This window comes from Cupressus sempervirens, chromosome 1, assembly GCF_028749045.1.
Source record: "Cupressus sempervirens isolate cs-2001-9-10 chromosome 1, ASM2874904v1, whole genome shotgun sequence".
NCBI classification, from domain to species: domain Eukaryota; kingdom Viridiplantae; phylum Streptophyta; class Pinopsida; order Cupressales; family Cupressaceae; genus Cupressus; species Cupressus sempervirens.
In genome coordinates this window covers 787790311-787813870 of record NC_143118.1, presented here as the reverse complement: position 1 = coordinate 787813870, position 23560 = coordinate 787790311, and positions in this window count along the sequence as shown.

Here is a 23560-nt window from a genome sequence, read left to right as displayed (position 1 = left end):
GAAATAAGAAGACAAAGAATCTAAGAAGTAGTTTTTGATGATTTATTTGTATCTCTTTACTGAGACAGAATCATGATATGACAAGTTAGATAGTGATAAAAGACCATATGATAATTACTTGAGTGAGTATGCAAAGTCTAGTGTCACATGTGTGAGAAGTTGCAAAGACTATGAGCCCACCATATTTTGTAATTGTAATATAATTAATTATTTTAATATGGTCCTATTACAATTAATTGGGAAAGCCTCTAGGACATCTCAAGGAATTGTTTTGAGGATATGGTATAAAGGAATATTATTTTCCTTTTGGTAGGTATGAATTGGACATGCACAAAGTTTGAAGTGTGCAAACAAGAGAAAAGTATTTGGTAAATGTGAGTAAGTGTTCCAAGGGATTGTCACATGCAAATTTGGTGATCTGGTATCAAGATTAGAAGAAAAAGAGAAATTTGGTTGATAGGAAAGAGGAAGAGGAAGTACAAGTATATTTTATTTCTATTATTTTGTAATGAATCATATGGAGATCATTTGGATAGTGAGTTCAATGATCTTTCCCTTGAAGTTTCTTGGACAATGGGTCCATCTTCCTTCTACAACTCCCAATAGGGTTTGAATATCCTAACAAGGATTCAAAGTCTCTTAATAGGGATTGATATGTATCGAATGTATTTATTGACTCATAATAGTGTCCATCCTCTAAAAAGGAACATTTATATTAGTACATTAGTTTATGGGTACCATCCCCACTAGGACTTTCGTTCTGATGAAGGGTTTCCCTAGTTGACATATATGGTGTTATTGTGTATGAGTATCTTGTTATAGTTGCTGATTATATTGTTCACATGCATAAGGATTCATAAGGTCAATAATTATTATAATTGTTGCATATCTAATTCAGCCACCCCCACCACCCTCCTCCCCCACCCCACTTCTTAGTTTTATGGGTGGACTTTATTTCTAAAAATATGGATTAACTATAGTAGGTCCATCCCCATAGATAGCAATTGCACCATATGTAGTAGGATCATAGGTGAAACATTAGACTATTCAACCAATTCAAATGAAGCAAAATGGAGATGTTAGCATTACTAAATTATAAATAACTATAACTCCTAGTACTTGAATGTCTATGAGGTTAGTTGAGGTTAAAAAAAGAGCCAACTAAACCTTCTGAGCTTAAGGAAGTCAAGAAAATAGCCATTGGTCCATAAAAGAAGAGGAAACCACTTCTTTTACAAAATAATTCAAAGGATAAAGAAATAATTTGTTGAGTCTCAATTAGATGAATTAAAAGACAAAGAAGAAGATATGATAGTAAAAGAAATAATCAAAAATGTAGAGCCAAAGGCTTTTACTAGAGTGAGAACATGAAAGCCTAAAATTGAAAAAATAAATTGTGCAATCATCAATGATGGAATTTTTGTCTAACAAATCCATTTTCCAACTAAATTCTATTAATACTAATTGACTGATATAAATTTTTTCATATGCACTATGTGTAGTTCTTAGCATGTATCAGATGTAGTGAAAGACAAATGGGACATGGAGCTTTACATTTTGAGGACCAATTTTGTTGATTGTATCTTGCACATATCAAGTTAGATTTCATGAAGGTAATAAGTACAATTTTGACATGTATATTTATTTTTGACACCTTTGTCATTGATGTCAAAGGGGAAGAGATGCAAGGAAATTTGTATATAAATGTAAGGAAGAGTTATGTTGTAATTTGGAGATATAAGGAAAATATGTTATAAATAATGTTAATCTATAGATTTTGAAAATTTGTAGTGGCCATATTACAAGTTCTTAAGATTTTGTTTTGGAACTTAGCCAATTTTCTCATATGTTTCCATCAGTGCCAAATGTAGAGATTATTAAAAATTTGGCTAGGTAGACAAGATATGATGTTATCACTCATGGAAACATATAGCCCAGATCAAGTCAACAGATCTTGGAGATAATGCTTTTAGATTTAAACTTAGAGAATTGTTTAAGTTTCATAGAGTACATCTATTAGCACAAGAATCTTTTTGGTCAATGTCATTCATAGAGGCATTTCTAGCATGTACAACTATCTAGAAATGGGATATCTTGTAAGGATGATGCATGCAAGAATGAAGCTTTATATAGATAGTACAAATAGAGTTATTTTGGTTTTACAATGATAGCGTTGAGTAGATAGAACAGGGTAACAAATATACAATTGAGTATTTTGTATTAAGAAATTATTTTGTTTATCGAAATAATTACTTAATTGATTAGGGATGACATCCTAGATGTTAGAAAAGTTGAAAATATAAGAGGAGAAACTGAGAAGGGATGGGTGAATTAGTTATTGCAAAAATAAATCCAAGATCCCTTAGATGTACATACAAAACATAAGCTCTGTTGAAACTATTGTTACTCAGTTAACATATAGGCACTCCATTAACACTAACAATATGTTGCAACTCAAAAAATACTATAATATAAACTATTACTGAGCAAATACTAAACATGAAAATATTAATATATTAACTATGAGTAACCTTAATTGACTTAGTTGCATACACATAAAAGAAATAGCATGAACACAAGTGACATCGAGATTTAATGTGCAACTTGGGAAACACTACCAATTGAAACTAGTTTCTATTTTTTACTCTTCTAAAGTGAGCCATGTCAAGAGCCAACCTTATTATAGTTTTAAAAACATATTTTTAGGTTTAACCTTGTTAGAGGATTTAATCACCCTACTAGGAGTGGCCTTTTTAAAGGTCTTTAGACACTTCAATCTAGAAATGCCACCTTGTTAGGGGATTTGGAAAATTATTGTTAGGCTAAGTCTATTAAGAGATTTGGTACACTACTACAATGGCTAGAGAGTAACAATGATATGACTTGATTGCTCATGCAACTATATTGCTGATTTCAAATCTCAATTCTAGCTCAAATACTTGATCCTTTCTAATCAGATTAATATTTTCCACCCAACAAGGGTGTTCTTCTTATCCTTAAAATTCACTTCCTCTAAGCACGTTCTTATCCTCAACTTAACCTTATACTTGTATCCTATACATTGTAAAGTTGGCATGAATACAACTTAGAACAATAAATATTCATTTCCTTAATCGACTAGAACCAACAAACAAATCCATTAAACTCAATATGCAAAAATAGGAAAATCCTTTGTAGATGACTCTACTTGGTAGACACTAACACTAAAATTATATTCTTGTGTTAACCAAGTGAACTCGGTTAATATTTCCTGTTAACAAACTTCCCTTAGTAATTGAGTGAGCTTGGTTAAAACTTGTTCTATCAAACTTTCCTTTATTACCTGAGTGAGCTTGATTAACACTCAATTTTTGTGAACTTTTCTTCAACGCCCAAGTAAACTCAGTAGACATTTTCTTCTAAACTTAAAAAATACTAGAATTCTCAACAATCATAGGAAACTATCTTCATTGCTCGCGTAAGCTTCACATATACTAACTGGTAAAGATAAGGAATTTTGTGTAACATCAAAGACAATAATACAATTGATCAATTATTTTCAATAATCTCCCTCTTTGGCATTGATGGCAACACAACATATCATAATACAACAAAATTTTAAAGAAAAATAAACTAAGGAAAATATCATTAGTTTCGTTCTAATTATCATCTATAAGAACTCCCTTTGACTTTAGTTTCTCCCTATATCAGCAAACTCTATCTTCAACATCTTCTTTTGATAGAAAACTCTCCCTCCTTGATATCAAACCATGTTCTTCATTTTTGGCATCTTAAATTTCTATTACATGGCACAACTCTCCCTATTTGACATCTTATGCCAAAGATAATATTCAATGAATATCAATTTACTTGATGTACAAATTCATATGCAATCTTCCCTTTCATTACTACATCAACTTGACTGATCTTCAACATACTTTGGTTGATACATTACTAAACTCTATTTAGTGAGCTTTAGATAGGGGAATAACCCCTAACTTACCTCTTATATACAAAAATAAATCCTTAAGTAATCTCTTTGTGAATATGTCTACAATTTGTTATTTAGTATTCACCGGCAAAAGTACAAAGCTATGTCACCTTTCAGACTAACATATTAGAATGACTAAATTTGAGTATTTCTATCTAAAGTTCATTTTTAAAAAAACATATAATCTAGATAAATTCATTCTAGCTAAGTTATATATGGTCTCATACTTTTCTAGTTGGAAATGTCCAATAAATGCATGTTTCATACTAGTTTGTATCCAATTACTAAAGAAATAATATTATTTTAGAAAAGTGTCATTTCAATAACTCTTACTTTTTTTAATGAATTTTTTTTAATAACATATAAACACCATTTTATAGAGCTCAGAATCAAGAATATTCTCATGTAGAGTTTATAGTGTGTTAATTAAATATAGTATATTGAAATTAAAAAATTCTACAACTAGGTATTTTAACACTTGAAAAGATGTTGGTTTTTAGAAAGAAAAAATATTAAATCGTATCAAGAAAAATCTAAAAAATATATGGCATTCTAGAGCAGAGAGTCCTCTTCTAGAATGTATAAATTTTCTCTTGGTTAGAATAGATTTGTTTTGAAAAATATGGTGGGAGATGAAAACTATCAATTTTAGGTCTGTTGAAATCTCAATTCTTATAAAAGAGAAAATATAGTTCTAAAGCTGATTTTTATTTTTAAATTTTAGAGATATATATGTTATCTATAACATAGTATGAGATCAAAGGGAAATAAGTTTATTTTGATATAGTTTTGTGGTGGAAACTAGACCCCTAGTTTTCAACATTTTTTAGCACCTAAAAAATTATCTACAAAAAATAGGAAAATATATAAATTCTTATTCTAAATAATTATTAAAAATTATAATCCTAAAATTGATCCATTTCTACACATTTCATTAGTCTACTTCATTTCCAAATTCAAAATAATAATACAAATTTTATGTCACAAAAGGTGAATAGTTATATTTTCGTTAGCCTTTTCCTTTACAAAAGGCTAACATAATTTTATGATTTTACCCTCACATATTCCAATCTCACCTCTTTGTCTTACACGAACTATCTTAGAAAATGATATGCTTGGTCTTGGTATGCATCACATGATTCTTTGATATATTAATTGTACTTGTGTTATCATAGAAGATAACCAATAGATCCTTAATTTCTACCTTCATACCTACCAATGGTTGCTTGAACCAACCAACATTGGAACAAGTAATTGCTACTAGAAGATACTCTACCTCTATTATAGAATAAGAAGTACAATTTTTCTAGTTACTTGTCCAAGCCATTAGTTTCTTACCAAGAAAGAATTCTCCACCACTAGTGTTTTTCCTATAATCAAGAATTCCTACATAATCTACACTAGTGAAGGCTTTCAAATCTAAATTGCCTCATTTCTTGTACCATAGTCCATAGTCTTTAGTACCCTCTAGGCACCTCATGATCTCTTTGTTTCCGTCATGTGATTTTCTCTATGATTAGCTAAAAATCTTTCAACCATACCAACCGTAAGAGAAATATTAGGCCTAGTATGTAGAACATACTAAAGTTTTCCAATCATTGATTTGTATGTGGTCTAATATACCTCCTTGGGATCATCATTTTTGAGAATCTTATGTCTAGTAGACATAGGTATTCCAACTAGTCTTGAATCCTCTATTCTATTTTTTTTTAGTATCTCCTTGATATATTTAGATTGAGTAATGTAGATACCATCTTTCTTCTATTGAGTCAAGCCAAGAAACAATTTCATTTTTCCAACCATTAACATCTCAAATTCCTTGTTCATTTCTTCTAAAAAATATTTGCGCATAAATCATCAGTTCCAGTAAACAATGTATCATCCACAAAGATTTCTGCCAACACAATCTTCTACTTCTTTGATGTATAGGCTACTATTATTATTTTTCCTTTGAAAAACAACCTTTATTAAATAGTTATTAATTCTTTCATAACAAGCTCTGGGAGCTTTCTTAAGACCATACAATGCCTTATGTAGTTTACAAACCATATCCTTTTTGCTAGGATCTACAAAACCTTTAGGTTGTTTTATGTAAACTTCTCCTTCAAGAATTCCACTCAAGAATGGAGATTTCACAACTATCTAATATACTTTAAATCCTTTATATGAAATATAAGAAAGTAAAGTCTTAACACCTTCTAATCTTACAATAGAAGCCAAAGTTTCACCATAATTAATACATTCCTCTTGTGAATAACCTTTACATACTAACCTTGCTTTCTTTCTTGAAACCTATCCATCTTCATTCAGGTTATTTTTGAAAACCCACTTTCTACTAATTACATTTATATCCTTGGGTCTAGGAATATGAGTCTAGGTCTCATTCCTTTATATCTATTCTATCTCTCCATTCATTACTTCAATCCAATTTTCATTATCTAAAGCATCTTTAACTATTCTAGGTTCAAATTCAATAAGAAAACATGAACCTTTCAATTTGTTCATTGTGATTGTACCATCTAACTTGTCTCCAATGATCTTCTTAGATGCATGGTGCCTTATGATATCTACTACTAATACAGTTACTTAGGATTTAGAGCCTGTTTCACTTGCCTCACCATGATCTTCTACAGCATACTCAAGTCCCACTATCTATGACTTGGGTTTTTTAGATTCTAACTTGGGTTGCACTAGTTGCAACTCGAGTTTTTCTAGAGATTTTGGAGACTCAAGAGGTGAAACTTGATAACTTCTAATTGAATTAGGAAATGTATCAAGTTCAAAGTAAATAAACTTTATGTAATCTTTGGTTCTTTGTTGCCCTCTTCTCCACTCTTTTCTACAAACCCATCAATCTTGAAATGTGCACTCTCTATGATCTTAGAAGTAGTTAGATTCAAACATTTTTATGCTTTACTTCTACTAAAGTATCCTAGAAATCTGTCTTTATCACTTTTGACATCAAATTTAACTTTCCTAGTCTTCTTCAAAATATAACCTTTTCTACCAAATACTTTCAAGTAACTTACATTAGGTTTGTAACCATACCACAGTTCATAAGAAATCTCATTTGAGTCTTTCTTTAGTTATACTCTATTCAAGGTATGAACTGTTGTACTCATTTCTTCTTTCGAGCAATTGATTCCAACATTATTTTCTATCATCATGATTCTTGCATAATCCATGATTTATATGTTCCTTCTTTCTACTATACCATTCTATTGAGGTGTACTAGAGGCTAATAATTTTCTTTTGATTCCTTTCTCAAAAGAATGATTTATTAAATTCATTAGAAATAAATTCACCTCCTCTATCTCATCTCAAACATTTCATCTTCTTTCTTATTTCCTTAACTACTCTTTCTAGATAAAACTTAAACTTTTGAAAAGCTTCAAATTTACTTTTTAGATACATTATTGTCATCATTTTAGAGTAATCATCAACAAATAAAATAAAGTAATTATCTTCACTATAGATCTCAACACCAATAGTTCATAAAGGTCCATATGAACCATCTCCAAGATTTCTTTAGAATGGTAGTTCTTGCTCTTGAAACTTTTCTGTCCCATCTTACCAATTTGACAATTTTTCCATAGGCCCATATTAGGTTTCCTTGGACTAGGAATACCTCTTACTCTTTTATTTTTTCTTATCTTGACTAGGTTATCAAAATTCACATTGCATAACCTTTTTGTTGGTGTAAATAAGTATTTACTTATTACACTTTACTTAAGTTTACTTAACTTAATGCATTATTTTATTATTATGCATTATTTTATTATTTCTTAGGTGAAACACTTTGGAGATTGCATACTCTTATGAGTTTTCATGTTGACAACACTAGAGTAAGCAACTCTAATTTAGTACATGGTGCCTACAACATAATTGTGTGTGCTACACCTTTGTAGGCTTATCCTCTCATCATCACACTTACTCCTATACTTAATGAAGGATAATCCACACCTAGTGGACATATACATAGTTGTATGACTTATCATGTTGTTTATTCCTATGAATTCTAGAAGCATTCCATAGGCCTTTATATATAGGCACTCCCGATATATTGACACATTGAATGAACAATATAATGTCATTCTGATCATACTCTTTAGGTCTACTATTGTGCTTGTGCTTGAGTTCCTTGGTCTTGGGTGAATTTTTTGCTAAGGAAAAATTCTTACATGGTATTAGAGCTAGGGAAAATTCTCTTCACAAAGCCGTTCATGACCATTCTTGCTTCAACACCTTGACACAGATTTGGACAATCCATAGAAAGTGGGAGGCTCTAGAGCCAAAGTGGACCTTTCCATTGTGTTCGAAACATCGATTCAGTGAAAATTGATTATAAATTTACCTTTATTGGGCCAAAGTCAATTTGAGGCAATTTTTTTTGCAAATCCAACACCCGAAGGCCCCGATTAGAAAATCTAGTATGGTCTATTAAATTTGTGCAATTATTATATTTAGATTTGCAGTTATTTTGTCTTTGCAAATATTTTCAAATTTTTGGAAATTTTTGAATTTTTTCCTCCCAATAGGGCCCACAATGAGTATTTTTTTGTAGGAACTAGGCAGTGACACCCTAGGCCTATAAGCCAAATATTCCATACACATCTTCAATATTTCATAGTACTGCTCATTTTCTAGCCACATTAAATCAAACAAATATTCCTCATAAATTTTCGGCTAGTAGACCCAAACCAACCCAGCCCAACACACCAAATAGTTGCTTTGAGTTTGTATTGTGAGCTGTTTCTTTTATACATAAGTGAGGTCTATCCCACACTAAATTTGGGACTAAAACCCTACTTTGTGATGGTTATTAAACTCATTGTTGACATTTCTAGCCCCTGATGGTCTTTTTACCCAACACCCACAAAACTTAGCCTTTGACACCAGCATTTAGAAACTTTGGCACCCACTGCTCATTCCCTAGTGAACACTCTTGGTGCCATGTCAGTGCCTTCACAATGAAATTACAAACTAACACATAGAGCTCCATCCAAGCACACATGTTTCTCCACATCAAACCAACGTCTACAAATTGAATAGTTAGTAGAAGACCACCACATGGAGAATTTTCCACATCACATGGTTAGATAAAAAAATACATTAGTAACACATCAGATGCCCATGCAAGAAAACATGTAGGAAAGACATGTCTAAAAGTTTTGTACAGTCCATATAGCACCATACATAGTGACACCATCATTTGTACAAAAGACATCATCACTAACATCATCCAAGGGCCTGAGTTCACTAACATCATCATTTTCATATGCCCAAATTTGATGGTTGTATCATCATTATTCACATCAAAATTAAAACTGCTATGATGGTCATTTGATCATCAAATTTAACCTCATCTTTTGTTGACAAACCCCTCTCTAAATCATTTTAAATTTAAAAGTCCAACTTTGGGAGACCATATCTCAATCATTAATTTTAATAGAAAGATAAAGGCATGTGAATAATATAGATGGTTATAGATTAACTATTTTTATCCAGTTCTCATTTATAAAGATTAATATACAAATATTAAAAACCTAATGCCTATCATTAAAATATATATGAGATGGCTATGCTATTAATTCAGGTAAACATGTGGAGCTAATTCAAAATCCAAAAGGGTAAGTACACAACCCTTAACCCATAAAAATAGCAAATGATCAAAATATAAACAATTGGAAACAATGCATCCAAACCAATTTAAAGAGCAAGGATAGAGACTAAGAACATATCAAATATTTTTGATCAGTGCACTATTATAGAGGAGAAATTGAAATTTTCTACAATAAAGATTCCACTGCATTCAAAAACACCAGGCTTCAAATCAGGTGCAATTTTTTCTTTTTTTGGCTATAATTTCCTAAACTTTTTATTGGTATAGTTCTTTTTTAGTTTTGGTCCATGAATTTTTTAGAAATTATGTCTTTTGGTGACAATACCTATCTAATCCTATATTTTGTAACTTCAAATGCTCCATACGAGCTCATCTGAACTGGAAAATAGGTTCTATTTTTTTTGAAAGTGTGTTATTTTTTGTCTACTTTCTAGATCTATAATTAGATTATAAGGTTGTGCTTACAAAAGTGTCACTTTCAGAATTAGGTCCTTTTTTGCATTGTAATACTTTGATATATCTTTAGAATTTTTGCATATCTAAGATACATTGTAATGTTCTAGTTTTGAATTCTATAAGGAGATTGTAAAAGGAAAAATTAGAAGTGCACTAAGGCAAAAATTGGCAAGTGGCTATTCTAAATAGACTATATATGAAGTTCAAAAAGCATCTTTTTTGGGGGAGTTTCTTGATTGAGTGAAAACGGGGGGTGTTTCTTGGTGTTGTGTTCCTCTTTTCATGTTGTTTTCTTTCATTTCTTACATCATGGAAAATTTCAATTCTTAAAAATTAACACCACATAACTATGCTATATGGTCCATTAAAATGTGATGTCACTTAATGCATAATGAAGTTTCTCAATATGTAGATGGTACCCTTCCTAAACCAACAAGTGATCAAGTATCTAGAAGTGAAATCTCTACTTTGGAATCTAGAGATAGAAAAGCCCTAAGTAATATTTGTTTGGGGGTTGAAGACAAGATCATCTATCAAAACTAGAAGTCTCATACATCCAAGGGATCTTGGGACACCCTCAAAAACCTATATGGTAAAGTGATTAAGGACATTTGATTCCATACAAGATTTAATCATAAAGGTGAATGAATTAAGAATGAAACTTGATGATTGTGGGAGTCTTATTAAAGATGACAAGTTAATCTATCTCATTCATAATAAGCTACCATCTAAGTACTCCACATTTTTTTCTTCTTACAACACCACAAAAACTAAATTAGGGGCTACCTATCAGAAACTCACTTTTGATTGTTATGCTAAACTATTGGATGTAGTAGAAAAGAAGTTACAATCAGTGGGGATTCTTAATTCATGTAAGTCTAAGATAGTTGTGGCCAATAATGAGGGTTTCCAAACTTCAAATAAAGGAAAGGGCAAGAAGAAGAAGTGGAAAAATAACACACAAGAGGATACAAAAAAGACAACACCACAATCAAATCAACAAGACAAGTCTTCCTCAAATTTAAACAAGAAGGGGGACAATAATAAGGTGAAGGAAAAGTGTGCATATTTCAAGAAGCTAGGTCATGATGAACATGAGTGTTATCATAAAATGATTGATGAGTTAATGAGTATCGTAAAGAAACACAATGTTCCACTACCTAATGCTTATAAGGAGAAAGGATTCTCATCTTTAGATTCAAAGGAAAAAAGGGCAAGCACTCATGGCAAACTCAATTTCTTCAATAGAATGGATTCTTGACTTAGGTCTCTCTTATCATATGGGTTCTTCAAAAGGAGATTTTTTTTTATTGAAGTAGTTTAAGGTACCACACATCTTTATAAGAGATAATAAAAAAATGGAAGTTGAAGGGAAATGACAAGTGGAGATGGAAAATGAGGAATTCAAAGATGTTCTCTATGTTCCAAACCTATGCTCTAATCTCCTCCCAATTTACCAAATCACTCATCTTGGAGATGGAAATAAAGTTGAGTTCCTTCCAAATTTATTAATGATGCACACTCTCAAATATGATTCATTGGTTGGAGTGGGGAAAGTTAATCATGACACAAGGTTGTATTCTTTCTCCCACTTTGTGTCTAGGTCTCCTTCACATGCATTGTTGACTCGATCTCATCCACAAATCAAATTATGGCATGAGCAGTATGATCATCTTGCCTTCTACTATCTTCATCAACTTTTCTTAAAAAATATGGTCAAAGGTCTACCTACAAGCAATTTTTCTAAGGGTGAATGTTCAACATGTTCAGTGGATATGCATCTAGAGAAGAAGTTTAATAAAGGGAAGTCTTCAATAGGACCAATTGTTCTTCAGTTGGTTTACATGGTACTAATAGGTCCTTTTGTAGTGACATTAATTAGCCAGGGTTGCTATATACTAACTTTCATTGATGACTTTTCATGCTACACATGGGTCTACTTTCTTCATTATAAGAATGAAGTGTTGGACAAGTTTCTAGCCCTCAAGAGTCAAGTTGAATAGAAATCAAGGAAAGCCATCAAAGTTCTTAGGATGGAAAATGAAAGTAGATATGTAAACACAAGACTTAGAGACTTTTGCAAACTTGAGGGTATTGATCTTCAGAATCCACCAGCATTTAGTCTACACAAGATAGATGTTTTAGTACTAAGGTTACAAACTCTTAAGGCTATGGCTAGTTGCATGATAAAAACCAAGTCTCTTGATCCATCACTTGAAGTCAAAGCTATATCCAGTGCCAATCACATAATTAATAGGTTTCCTTATAATACCTTAGATGGAAAGACTCATTTTGATGTATGGTGCAACATAAAATTGGCTGTGAAACACTTTAGAGTCTTTGGTTGTCATTGGCAAACATATCTTCTAGGGGATGCAAGGCACCACCACCAAGGCCTTGTACTTTCATCAGATATGAAGATAGTGTTAAGGAATATAGACTTATGGATCCTAGGACACATGATATTTTTATAGAGAGGAATGTTTACTTTGAGGAAAGTTCACCCAACTTATCCTCTAATCCTCTCTATACTTCATATATTGTGGAAAATAATAGTGACACCTGTGATAGTAGTTCAATAGACTCAGATATCTAGGATCCTATTGACAGATGCAAGGAGAGGTCACATCATTGTACATTCCACATGCATATATTGCCATAGTGATAGATCTAGCACAATAGGGAACACCTAGTCTTCTAGCTCTAGCATCAGAGGATAACTACATATCAAATATTTCAGGTTTTTTTGTCAAGACATACATAGTAGATTTGGGAGACATCATTGATGATATACATCTTCTCTTTGGTGAAGAAGATCCTTCTTTAGTTATTACAAGGGCTCAATCTAACCATCATGTCCATTCTCTACATGATTGACCTTCACAGGTTGATATGATTGTGGATCCTTATGTACAATAGTTACAAGAGGCCTCTTTATCATTTAAGGAGATAGTAGATCTTTTAGATAGGTTCTACATCCGTCCCTGCTAGATTCGACATTATTCTTTTCAACAACATTAGAAGGGGAAACAATTTGTATCGACATGGGGATAGTTGAGGAAGTTCTAGAGGCATCACTGATCATCGAGATTTTTTCTACACATAGGGGAAGCATCTCATATGTACCTATGATATTGTTTCTTCCAAAGGGGAGGAACATTATTTAGCATTCCTAGATAAGCTGCTACATTAGAGTAGCTATTACTAATTGATGCTCTTCATTTTGGGGGGAGACTACCTTGTCTCTCTTCTTCTTCTCTTTTATGGGGGGACCTTTTCCCCTTATGCGGTCTTGTCCTTCTCTTACTTCTCTTTTGTATATACTTGATGTATGTTGTAATGGGGAGTCTTTATTACTCCATCCATCCATGCATCTTGATTTTTCATCTCTCTATTTGGGGGAGGGTTTTTTTCCACAAGGTTACCACTTTATGAGAGATTGCATTGGATTATGTATATGGGTACCTAACATGGCCTAGTAGTCAAGATCCATCTTGTATTTCATCCTAGCTTGTGTAAGCTTAAGTGCATTCCCCTATAGTGCCTCTCCCATTTGACTTCTATGAGTCATCCTTATGGATGCAACCTTGCTGATCTTTTTTTGTGATAGGATCATGATTGTGACCTTGAGTGGTCTACACTATTGAGGTGTTTGGATTTATGTTTCTATATCAGTTGCTTTGATTATGCTTTTGACTAATCTTTGAGATTATGGTGATTTTTGGTTCATTGAGGTTTGTGCCAATGGTTACTAGGATTGATGTGGTATCATGAGGTTGTTCTGTGATTACCTTGAGATGTGTACAGAGATTGCGCTATGTTCTATTACCATGCTACTATGGACTAGGTTCCTATAGCAATGGTTAGTCATGTTTATGACTATGTTTACTTATGCATTTTAAGTGCCTTTTTAATGTTATTTAAAAAACCATTATTAAATTCTTAAGTAATTAAAATGGATTGTTCATGTTGGATTATCTAGTTATCTAGTTTTTGGACATACCTCTGATTACGTTATGTGATGAATTTAATGCTATGGTTATTTACTTCATTCTTGCATTGTTATGCTTTATTCAAAAGTGATTATTGTAAATAGATTATTTTAATATAATTAAATAAATGGTTAAATTAGGTGATTTAATGTATTTATTGATTCAGATATGTTATTATATGCAAGTGCACTTGATCATGTTGTTTAGTGTGTAGGATTTATATCCTTGGTAGTGGCACATGGAGTTAGTGATTCAGCCATTCATATTTTACCAACATCGTCCTTATATGGTTGATGTATCCTTAATTAAATGTTTCATTTAAAGCTTTCAGTGATTATTAAATTTGAACTCATTTTCATTATGTGATTAAACTAGTAATCATGTCTGTGCATTTAGAGGTTCACATTGTCGTGAAAGTTATTAAGGAGATTTTGGTGTTTTTGGATTTTTCAGATTTTTAATTGTTTTATTTTAATGTCTATTTTCCATAGATGAATTCCTATTTATAGGAATAGCCTATTTTCATTTGGGTCAATTCAGGGTTTAACTAGGTTGGCTGGTTATTTTCCCTAATCGATTATTCACTCGAAAAGTGAATAAGTATCCAAAAAAGAATTTAATTCCTCACTTCTCACTTTGGAATTGGAAAGTTGGAGAGTAAAATTCAAAATCCTCTTTCTGAGGATTTATTGTTTTGTTTTTTGTGGGAGCTACAAGCATGGGATTGTCATGAGGTTGAGCTTGTTGGATCCAGCTCAAGGAAACCTTGGATTGCCATAATTTTCAGCCACTTTTGCAAGCATTTAATTTTTTGGTTTAGATTCTCATTTTGCCCTTTTGGCTGTGAGGTAGGGCTTTCCTGTTTTATTGTTTCTAATCCATTTCTACTTCTATTTTTGGTAGCCATTTGTTTGGAGGCTAAGAACTAGTGTTCCCTTCCATTTTTGTATGCTAGTTCTACCCGGTTGGGTAGGTACAAACATTTTCTTATTTTTTAAAATGAGGGTTTGGGGTTTTGCGCCGTTATGCTGGCCATTTTTGCATACGATGTTTGATTCCTTTTATTTTTGGATTTTTGGGGTTTTTGAACCCAAAGGCCAAATGGGTTTTAATTTTGTAGTTTTCTAAAATTTTGTAGTTTTTACCTCATTTTGTGTGTGGCCCTACTTTCTCAAGTTTTCTTGGCACAATGTGGGTCATGGAATTGGATGATCTTTTTGGGTATCAGTCAAACCACTTTCACATATTTTTGTTGCATTGGGATGTGTGTCACACCTGTGCTCTCGACGTGTTTGGTTGAGTGATTTTGTACTTGGTGTTATTGTTTCTTTTAGACCTTTGTTGTTGTTTCATGAGCACTAGGATTCATGTAGAATCCATAATATCAGATTGAGGCCGGTTGAGTGAGTTCATGATGTTTGCTCTTGTTGCATTATTGAGATTCATGTAGAATCCATACTCTCAGATTGAGGCTAGTTGAGTGATTTTATAATGTATGGTTTTGTTGGCTTTGGGATTCATGTAGAATCCATCCTTCTCATGTTGCTTTTAGTTGGATGTTCTCTTTGCATTTTGTTCTCATCCTGTCCTTATGTTTTTACCTTCATGATGGTGGTGGGCCATACATGAGTATGTGTGTGGTCATTTGTCAGAGGACTTGTGGGTCTCGACTTTCCATGTCTTTTCTAGAAGTTTTGATCATTGGGGGTTAGGATGGGAGTATGCATGCCCATGGCCACTTGTAGGATGAGCATGGGTAGGGTAGGGTAGCATCTGGAGGGGGCTTCTATCTCATAGCTTGACATTTATGGCACCAGAGCTTGATGGAGGATAGAAAGTTTTAAATAAGTGATAACTAATTAAAATCTGTGAGTGTTAATAAAACATAAGATAATGAAAATAATTTCATTCATGTGATGGTTCCAAGGGAGTCCATTGAGAGTGTTTCCACACGTGATTCAAGCTTGGGGATTTTGATGCCAAGCAACTCTTTAGGATGTTAGCCCCTACTCAGTAGCTTATCAAGTGTCTAACTAGGACCTGTACTTCTTGTATTATCATAGGTTCTTGGTTCAGCCATCATACTATCTGGCGTGAGTATTAGCCATGGATGTTGTTTTTGTACATTTGTGGTTGGATCATTATCTCCATTAGCATGGTGGGTGTGGACCTAGGGGTGCCATGTGGATAGGAGGTGTAGCTACCTTCACCACTACTAGGGACTGGTGTACGGAGATGGTCTTGTCCTAGTGCGACCATTGCTAGATGTTTTCACTTGGTACTTCGGGTTCTAGAGTATGCTTTCTTGTGACATATGCTTTCATTGAAATGCTTGGATATCATGTTTAGATGATGTTAGTTTACTTGATACATTTCCATATTGATGTTTAACATATGATTAGATGCGATGAATTGTTGTATTAGTATATCTGTTGCTTATTGTTATTTAGCATGTAATAGGTGTTGTTATCTACTTGTAGGATTATTTGATGCTTTACTACTAGCATGTTAGATTTCCTTATGCTTTTTTTTTTTATCATGTTTAGTAGTGGCATCCCTATTATGACAGTACTGATGATCTAGTTAGTATCTTGGGATGTTACATGCGGAGGATGGTTAGGAGCCACGATGGTCTTATGATGCTATTGACGGTTGGGATGAACTACGCACTTAATTTAGTTGTTTAGTTTCTTCTAGTATTTTTGTTTACTATGATGTTTATTTTAGTATGCTCCTTGCTATTATGGTTTAGATAGATATATGTTCCTCTTTCTTTGTTGTTAATGTTCTCGAGTGTTTATTCCTCGATATACATGGATCCGATACTCCCCAGTGTAGAGGTTTCCTTATTTTTAAGCTTTTTGTTTGTGTTATTTTTCACACTGATTTGTTTTCTCATGTAGAAAGTTAGTTCCTCACTTGAGAATGTATTTTATTGCATGAGAGAATACACTTCTTTGCATGAGAATGTATATCCTCGCACGGTGAATAGGGAATCCTCACGCGAGAGTGAAAGCCTTCGCGTGATGCTTAGTAGTCCTTGCACGAAGCTGCACACTTTCTTGTGTGTAGCGGTGAAAGATCTCATGTGAGACTCGAGACCAATTTTCTTTCTCATGTGAGAAACATGGGCTATCTAGGCTTGTCAGATGAAAGTTTGGAAGTTCGTTTTGGACACCCTTTTGATTTTTAGACCTTCCTTGTTCAAAACAAATTTTTTAAGGGTTCAAAATATATTGTTTAAGTATAAGTTGATGTATATACTTAAGATATATTTTAATATATGTGAAAAATATTTTGAGATAGGTTTTAGACCTCTCGAAGACAAGTTATGGATTCTAGGAAATTTTAGGGCTTTGAAAATCCAGACTTTGCCAATTTTTAAGGCTTCAAGATTTAAGACTTAGCCAAAATTTAGGATTCTACATTTTATCCTATCTTGGTATTTTGTTGATGAGTGGTTGTTTCTTGAGCCTGCATCATGTGTGTTTTTCATTGTTGGCTTTGTTTGTGTGTGTCAGTTTGGTAGTGGTGTTTGGAGATTCATTGATTGTTGGGATTATGGTGAAGTCTTCTATTGCAATCATTGTGATCCCTATATGATGTTGTCATGTGCATTCATACTTGTAAAAAAAAAATTCTTGGCTTGTATTTCATCCTTGTTTCCAAGGATCTCCAAGTGGGGCATTACATCCCCTAAGTTTCACTTAAAGGGGGTGTTGGTGTAAATAAGTATTTACTTATTAAACTTTACTTAAGTTTACTTAGGTTAATGCATTATTTAATTATTATTCATTATTTTATTATTTTTTAGGTGAGACACTTAGGAGTTTGTGTACTCTTATGAGTTGTCATGTTAACAACACTGGAGTAAGCAACTCTAATTTAGCACATGGTGTCTACAACATAATTTTGCATGCTACACCTTTATAGGCTTATCTTCTCATCATTATAGTTACTCATGTACTTAATGAAGGATAATCCACACCTAATGGACATGTACCTAGTTGTATGACTTATCATTTTTCTGATTCCTATGCATTTTAGTAGAATTCTAAAGGCCTTTATATATAGGTACTGTTAGATACAATTGTTAATTATGTATTGTCTTTGATGCTACACAAATGTCATATCAACCATCAAACAGAGTCTACCAAGCTCAGACGATTAGCAAAGCAATTTACAGTGTCTACCAAGTGTTCTTGAAAATTACACAGAAAGTTAGCTCATACCAAGCTCACTTGGGCATCAAAGGATTTTTGTAGTAGAAATTTAGTGTTAACCAAGCTCCCAAGGTTAACAAAGGGCAAGTCAATAACTACCGAGTTCACTTGGTCATCAAAGAGAAAGTTAGCTTTTACCGACCTCACTTGGCAAGCGAAGGAAGGTCAGTGTTTATTGAGTTAACTCGATCTCTGAAGGAAGTTGCAAGGTTTGCAGTGTTTATCGAGCTTCACTTGGTTAACACTGGGGAAACCATTCTGAAGTAGTGGTTAGTGAGCTAGGTTAGGCAGCGAAGAACTTTATGGTTCTAAAGAATCAAGTTTAATTTTTTTATGCAATGTTTACAGCCAATTGATTTAATGTTTCTTCAGTTGTTGTAACTTGTAATTGAGCTGACTTGATAATTTGTAAGGTATACATGAAAGGTCAAGTTGGGAATTCATGAGATGTAAGAGTTTGGATGCATAAGAGTGCAAATGTATGGATATGGAATGAGCGAATGTTGAACATATGAGTGAATGTTGAAGAAGGATTAGATATTCTTATGGAGCTGCAAAGTTGTATTCAGTCAGTGAGGATCTAGTGAAGCAGAACAGAGATCTGTGTTCAACAAAGATAAGTTGCATATATTTTAGATGACTTCATTGTTGCTTTCTAATCATTGTAACAGTGATTCAAAATCTCTTAACAAAGTTGGTTTAACAGCCATTTTGTAAATCCTCTAACAAGGTGATAATTCAGTTAAATTGTTCTAAAGACCTCTGACAAGGCTACTTCTAATAGGCTGATTAAATCCTCTAACAAGGTCACAGCTAACAATGTGTTTTGTAACCTTTAACAGGGTTGGCTCCTAACAGGGCTCACTTCAGAAGAGTGAAAATTGGTAACTAGTTACTTGGTGGTTTTTCCCAAAATTGGGTTTCCATGTTAAATGTTGTGTTTCTTGTGTTCATGTTATTTATTTATGCATGCATGTTAATCACTTTAAATTCTTAATAAGTTAACCGAATATCTATCAAGTTTCAGCATTTATTTGTGTGGTTACCGAGTATCAGCAGCAACTATATTTTAAGACATCTAAGGATCTATGGATTTATTTTTGTGGTAACTGATTCACCCCTCTCCTCTCAATTACTCCATCTCTATTTCTAACAATTGGTATCAAAGCTCTTAGTGCTTGCAGGATAAATATTTCAAAGATCTAAGCTAATGATTAGGATGTCTTATAAGAGGGAAATTTCAAGACTTAACAAGAACAACTTCTTAGCATGGCAAGGGTTGTTGAGACTTCATCTAGCTTCTATTGGAGATACAGGACTAAAATACCTTGATGAAAAATATGCAGAATCAGTTGGTACACTATTTTTCAATGATATTTCTGAAAAGAAGACCCACAACATTATGATGATAGATATAGAATTTGCTTTGAGTTATGAAGAATTTGATGATATCAAGGACTGCAAATCTACTTTTCAAATGTGAGAAAAGCTAAAAGAGATCTATGGAGGAGATGGTAATGTTAGAAGAGCCAAAGAAAAAAGTCTAAGAGCACAATTTGATCAAATAAGGATGACAGAGGATGAAAACATTGCAAAATATGTTGAAAGAGTCAAAGCATGTGTCAGTGCAATCAAAGCATCTGGAGGAGATATCAAAGAAGAGATAGTTATAAGTAAATTTGTCAGAACTCTACTTACCATTTATGCAATCAGAGTTTTTGCAATTCAAGAAAGAAGATGTGAAGCAAATCATAAGACAAATCTAGAGGCTATACTTGGAAGATTAACTGCATTTGAACTAGACTACTTTGATAACTACGTTCTAGCTTCCAAGAACATTGAATCAACATTTGAAGCCAAAATTTCACTCAAGGAGAAAGGCAAAAAGAAATCTTAGTCAGAAAGTGAAGATGAATCAAACCAAATTTTAGATAGTGATCTTGAAGTAATTGAAGCCCTTCTTGCAAGGAAATATTCTTGAGGCAGAGGAAACTACAAAGGTAAAGTACCCCTAGTCTATTTTTCATGTGAAGAAGTTGGTCATATTACTGCAAGGTGTTCAAACAAGCAGAATAAAGATGAAAAGAAAGATCACAAATGGAATGGCAAGAAAGATTTCAAATCATTCAAGGATAAAGGTAAGAAAACATGTTTTATGGCTAAAAATTCTAATGATTCTAATGATGAAGAATAAGATGAAATTGTCTACATTGCTATGAAAGATGAATCTGATAATGATGAGGAAATGGCACTCATTTCTTATATGAGCAAAAATGATAGATGGATCATAGATAGTGGTTGTTCTCATCACATGACTGGTGACAAACTAATTTTGAGTACTTTGAAGACTACGATGGTGGCAGTGTAAGATTTGGTAACAATGAACCTTGTTGTATAAAAGGAAGAGAAAAATCTCTCTAACCAAGGAACTTATATGTGATAATGCCTATTGGGTAGAAGGACTAAAGCATAATTTGTTAAGAGTGGCACAATTACTCAATAATGGATTCAAAGTAGAATTCATGCATGGTAAAGTAAGACTGCTAGATGGCAAAGGAAAGATGATTGGATCAGGTACTCAAACTAAAGGTAACTTGTTCTATCTTGAACTAGGTGAGTGTTCATGTTTCATTGCTCAAGTTGAAGAAAGTTGGTTATGGTATAAAAGGTTGTGTCATGTAAACTTTGATAATCTGGTAAAGATAAGCAAATTCAAGAAAGTAAGGGGCATTCCTAACATAAAGAAACTTGAGGTTGGTCTATGCAAAAATTGTCAGATTGGAAAGATGGGAAAGACTAGTTTTAAAAGTAAAAACTATCAGTCTGAAGATATATTAGAAATTGTGCATACTAATTTATGTGGACACATTGGAATTGAAAGCTATACTGGAGAAAAGTTCTTCATTCTTTTTGTTGATGATTACTCAAGAATGATGACAATCATGTCTCTAAGAAACAAATCATAAGCATTTGAAAAGTTCAAATGGTATTTTGCTAGAGTAGAAAAGGAAACAAGAAAAAGATTAAAATGCTTGAGGTTAGACAGAGGTGGAGAATTCATTTCACATTACTTTAATAACTTTTGCATTGAAAGAGGAATCAAAAGACAGGTATCAACCCCTAGAACACCCCAACAAATTGGAATAGTTAAAAGAAGGAACAAATCCATCATGAATTGTGCAAGAATTTTAATGAATGAAAAGAGCATTGCTATCAAATATTGGAAGGAAGCTATCAGTACTGCAGTTTATACGCTGAACCGAGTATAGCTGAAGAAAGACTCATTCAAAACCCCCTATGAGTTATGGTATGGCTATAAATCTAATGTAAGTTACGTTAAAGTATTTGGAAGTAAATGTTACATTTTGAAAGAATTTAGAAAAGGCAAATTTGATGTGAAATGTGATGAAGGTATATTCTTTGGATACTCATGCAAAAGTAACACATATAGATGTTTGAACTTGTCTACTCACAAAGTCATAGAAAGTGCACATGTGAAAGTTGATGAGTTTGCAGAAAGGGCTGAAGAAGAAAGCAAAAGGGAACAAGAAAATTATAGAAGGTTTTTCTTCATTGAACCTGATATAGTACCAGTTACATTAGAGAATTAGGAATCTTCTACTCCTCAATCACCTGTAACCAAGTTATAGGAAGTTCAAACCAAGCCACAACAAATCAAGTTAAATTCAGTGTCTATCGAGAAAGTGTCTATCGATTTTGAAGGAGTTGAGCCAACACCTACCAAGAAAATATCTACCAAGCTAGAATAGACAGAACCTGAAGTTGAAATGCAAGAGGATAATAATGAAATCCATTCAAAATTCAAGGAACCTGTATTAGCTAAATATGTCAAGAGACATCATTCAATAGATCAAATCATTGGAGACAAATTTGAACAAACCATGACAAGAAGCAAGTTGAAATGTACTTGTTTACTTGCTGATTTTGAACCTAGAAATATCAAAGATGCTTTAGAAAATGATAGTTGGATTGAGGCTATGAATGAAGAAATAGAGCAAAAAGAGAAAAACAAGACATGGACTCTTGTACCCAGGCCTAAAGATAAAAATGTGATTGGAATCAAGTGGGTATTTAGAAACAAGTTGGATGAAGATGGTAAGGTATCAAGAAAAAAAGCTAGACTAGTATGTAAAGGATATGTTCAAGAAGAAGGAATAGACTATGGAGAAACTTTTGCTCTTGTTGCAAGATTGGAAGGAGTCAAAACCTTACTAGCATATGCTGCTCACAAAGGATTCAAAGTTTATTAGATGGATGTCAAGTTAGCATTCCTCAATCGTATACTAGATGAAGAGGTTTACATTGAACAACCTGAAGGTTTTGTTGATCCAGATAAGAAGAACACGGTCTGCAAATTACACAAGGCATTGTATGATCTGAAACAAGCCCCTAGAGCATGGTATGAAAGATTGCATAACTATCTTATTTAGATTGATTTTCAAAGAACTAATGATAATAGTAGCTTGTATATTAAGGAAGGACCAGATAATAAGATTGTCTTGGCAGAAATATTTGTAGATGATACTATTTTCATAGGGAATGATGATCTGTGCAAAAAATTCTCAGAACAAATGAACAAGGTATTTGAAATGTCTATGTTTGGTGAGATCAAATTCTTTTTTGGTCTTCAAATTCAATACAATAAAAATGGTATCTACATCACTCAATCAAAATACATCAAGGAGATATTGAAAAAGTTTGGAATGGAAGATTGTAAACTAGTTGGGACTCCTATGTGCACAGGATTAAAACTTACTAAGGAAGATGAATCAAAAGAAGTAGATCAAACATTGTATAGATCTATGATTGGAAAGGTGCACTATGTAGTTCATACTAGGCCAGTTATTGCCCTTGCAGTTGGTATTGTAGCAAGATTTTCAGCAAAAGCAAGAGAAAATCACATTATGGCAATCAAAAGAATAATTAGATATTTGAAAGGAATTGAAGAGTATGGTTTATGGTATAAGTTTGGAGGTAATCTAGATTTAAAAGTGTTTACTGAAGCTGATTGGGCAAGAAACTTTGATGATAGAAAAAGTACAAGTGGAGGTGCATTCTTTCTTAGAAAGAGGTTGGTTTCTTGAACAAGAAAAAAACAAAATTGTACATCTCAATCTACAGCAGAGGAAAAGTATGTTGCTATAGCAGTAAACTGTTCTAATATTGTTTGGTTTAAATAGTTGTTGGAAGGCATGAAGATGGAAATCAAAGAACCAATTGTTATGTTTTGTGATAATACAAGTGCAATCAACATATCTAAGAATCCAGTGATGCA